Source organism: Bison bison, unplaced genomic scaffold (assembly GCF_000754665.1).
Source record: "Bison bison bison isolate TAMUID 2011002044 unplaced genomic scaffold, Bison_UMD1.0 scf7180017864263, whole genome shotgun sequence".
Lineage (NCBI taxonomy): Eukaryota > Metazoa > Chordata > Mammalia > Artiodactyla > Bovidae > Bison > Bison bison.
This window is the reverse complement of record NW_011494835.1, coordinates 1,944,074-1,948,257: the sequence shown is the minus strand read 5'-3', so window position 1 is coordinate 1,948,257 and position 4,184 is coordinate 1,944,074.

The following is a 4,184-nucleotide window of genomic DNA, read 5'->3' as shown; positions in this document are numbered from 1 at the left end:
CTTGGAAGGAAAGTTATGACCAACCTAGATAGCATATTCAAAAGCAGAGACATTACTTTGCCAACAAAAGTTTGTCTAGTCAAGGCTATGGTTTTTCCAGTGGCCATGTATGGATGTGAGAGTTGGACTGTGAAGAAAGCTGAGTGCTGAAGAATTGATGCTTTTGAACTGTGGTGTTGGAGAAGACTCTTGAGAGTCCCTTGGACTGCAAGGAGATCCAACCAGTCCATTCTGAAGGAGATCAGTCCTGGGTGTTCATTGGAAGGACTGATGCTAAAGCTGAAACTCCAGTACTTTGGCCACCTCATGCGAAGAGCTGACTCATTGGAAAAGACCCTGATGCTGGGAGGGATGGGGGCAGGAGGAGAAGGGGACGACAGAGGATGAGATGGCTGGATGGCATCACCGACTCGATGCACGAGTTCGAGTAAACTCTGGGAGTAGGTGATGGACAAGGAGGCCTGGCGTGCTGCGATTCATGGGGTTGCAAAGAGTCGGACACAACTGAGCAACTGAACTGAACTGAACTGATATGTATTTATTTATATAAAACTATCATAGTAGCAACAACAACAAAATATCCTATCCTAGAAAGGATAGTAAAGAAGAAACTAAAAATCTCAAATACAGCTGCTGGCAATGTAAGTGGAAAAACTTTCATGAGAATATATTTTTGCAAAAAATGTTCCTTATTCTATGATGCCATCTAATAGAATTTATACTAAGAAAATGAGCTCAAAGAAGGAAAACCTGGCAATTGACTGGACTACTGTAGAAATCTCATAAGGGGTCTTCCTGTTTCCATCCTTGTGCTACATGAACCCTGGACCCTCTCCACCACCCAGCACAATCTGTTTTCAACTTAGCAGTGGCAGCAACCCAGTCCTCCACTCAGGATTCTCCTGTGGCTCCTTATTCATAACCAGAGGCCAAGTCTCGTGTTGGCTGATAAGGCCATGCAAGGCCCTCCCTGCTGCCTCTTCTGTCACTCTGCACTCACTCTCCCCTCCAGCCACACAGCCTCCTTGCTGTCCCTCCAAGTTGGTCACACTCCTACCTTAGGGCCTTTGTCCTGAGGGTCTCCTTTGCCTCAGTTCTGTTCCCGCAGAGACCCACCCCGATTTTGCTTCTCAACCCTTTTCCTGGCTTTCATCTTCCTAAGATGCCTGTCTTTGACTTCCTCAGTTCAAAACTCTAATTCACATTCCTAGCCCTGAATAAATGGCACCCCACTCCAGTACTCTTGCCTGGAGAATCCCATGGACCGAGGAGCCTCGTAGGCTACAGTCCATGGGGTTGCTAAGAGTTGGACACGACTGAGCAACTTTACTTTCACTTTTCACTTTCATGCAATGGAGAAGGAAATGGCAACCCACTCCCGTATTCTTGCCTGGAGAATCCCAGGGACAGAGAAGCCTGTTGGGCTGCCATCTATGGGGTCGCACAGAGTCAGATATGACTGACACGACTTAGCAGCAACAGCAGCCCTGAATAAAAGCTGGATTTCTGATTCTCCCTTCCCTCATTCTCTTCTATATACTATAGAATTACTTACAATATTTATGCTCTTTCTTTCCCACACAGAATACAAGATCCACAAGGGCAGGGATTTTTGTCAGTTTTGCACTGATATATCCTAAAAACTTGGGCTAGTACATGGCCCTTACACATAGAGAGTCAATAAATAACTGTTGAATGAGTGAAGTTTAAAATAGCAAAAAGGAGGAAGCACGTCTGAAAACAGAGGGTTGGCTAATCAAAATCACAGTAATGGGATGCATTCTGGACGGATGTCATCAAATTCCTGAATCTTTCTGCATTGATTGGACCCATTCAAACCAGGTACTTTAAAAAGAGGACAGAGCCCTTTCTGTGTCAGGGATTCTGAATAGAGAAGAGGAAGCACTGGCGGCTTCCCTCGTGGGCTATGAGGACACCTGGAGAGTCTTGGTGCTCAGGAAAAGGACAGCTGCGCTTTGGACCTGACAAGAGAGAGCTCAATATTTTTTGACTGAAGGAAAGAACAGCTTATGCCTTCTGTCCTGGCTGCACTGGGCTCCTGGCTCCTTTTAAGGTGGGGAATAACCTGAGAAGTGGAGTTTGTTTCCAACAAATAGGGTAAATGTCAGCTCGGCCACAGAAACCCTGGCCCCTGACTGACAAGGACTCACATGTTTCGCGGAGCTCTCCTGTCTCCTGCTCCCACCACTGTTTTCTCTCCTCCCATCAGAGCAGAGCCAACTCTTGGCTGACTCCTACAGGCTGTAGCATCAGGAAGCTGCTTCACTCTCACTGTGTCTTAGGAAGCCAGAAGCCAGGTGCGGGGCTGTGGGCCAATTATTATGGACTCTAGTAACTTTCAGTTCAGTTCAGTCGCTCAGTCGTGTCCGACTCTTTGCGACCTCATGAATCGCAGCACGCCAGGCCTCCCTGTCCATCACCAACTCCCGGAATTCACTGAGACTCACGTCCATCAAGTCAGTGATGCCATCCAGCCATCTCATCCTCTGTCATCCCCTTCTCCTCCTGCCCCCAATCCCTCCCAGCATCAGTCTTTTCCAATGAGTCAACTCTTCTCATGAGGTGGCCAAAGTATTGGAGTTTCAGCTTTAGCATCATTCCTTTTAGAATGGACTGGTTGGATCTCCTTGCAGTCCAAGGGACTCTCAAGAGCCTTCTCCAGCACCACAGTTCAAAAGCATCAATTCTTCGGTGCTCAGCTTTCTTCACAGTCCAACTCTCACATCCATACATGACCACTGGAAAAACCATAGCCTTGACTAGATGGACCTTTGTTGGCAAAGTAATGTCCCTGCTTTTCAATATGCTATCTAGGTTGGTCATAACTTTTCTTCCAAGGAGTAAGTGTCTTTTAATTTCATGGCTGCAGTCACCATCTGCAGTGATTTTGGAGCCCCCAAAAATAAAGTCTGACACTGTTTCCACTGTTTCCCATGAAGTGATGGGACCAGATACCATGATCTTCATTTTCTGAATGTTGAGCTTTAAGCCAACTTTTTCACTCTCCACTTTCACTCTCATCAAGAGACTTTTTAGTTCCTCTTCACTTTCTGCCATAAGGGTGGTGTCATCTGCATATCTGAGTTTATTGATATTTCTCCCAGCAATTTTTATTCCAGCTTGTGCTTCTTCCAGCCCAGCATTTCTCATGATGTACTCTGCATAGAAGTTAACTAAGCAGGGTGACAATATACAGCCTTGACATACTCCTTTTCCTATTTGGAACCAGTCTGTTGTTCCATGTCCAGTTTTAACTGTTGCTTCCTGACCTGCATACAGGTTTCTCAAGAGGCAGGTCAGGTGGTTTGGTATTCCCATCTCTTTCAGAATTTTCCACAGTTTATTGTGCTCCACACAGTCAAAGGCTTTGGCATAGTCAATAAAGCAGAAATAGATATTTTTCTGGAACTCTCTTGCTTTTTCGATGATCCAGCAGATGTTGGCAACTGGATCTCTGGTTCCTCTGTCTTTTCTAAAACCAGCTTGAACATCAGGAAGTTTATGGTTCACGTATTGCTGAAGCCTGGCTTGGAGAATTTTGAGAATTACTTTACTAGCGTGTGAGATGAGTGCAATTGTGCGGTAGTTTGAGCATTCTTTGGGATTGCCTTTCTTTGGGATTGGAATGAAAACTGACCTTTTCCAGTCCTGTGGCCACTGCTGAGTTTCCCAAATTTGCTGGCATATTGAGGGCAGAACTTTCACAGCATCATCTTGCAGGATTAGAAATAGCTCAACTGGAATTCCATCACCTCCACTAGCTTTGTTTGAAGTGATGCTTTGTAAGGCCCACTTGACTTCACATTCCAGATGTCTGGCTCTAGGTTAGTGATCACACCATCATGATTATCTTGGTCGTGAGGATCTTTTTTTGTACGGTTCTTCTGTTCATTCCTGCCATCTCTTCTTAATATCTACTGCTTCTGTTAGGTCCCTACATTTTCTGTCCTTTATTGAGCCCATCTTTGCATGAAATGTTCCCTTGGTATCTCTAATTTTCTTGAAGAGATCTCTAGTCTTTCCCGTTCTGTTGTTTTCCTCTATTTCTTTGCATTGGTTGCTGAGGAAGGCTTTCTTACCTCTTCTTGATATTCTTTGGAACTCTGCATTCAGATGCTTATATCTTTCCTCTTCTCCTTTGCTTTTCGCTTCTCTTCTTTTCA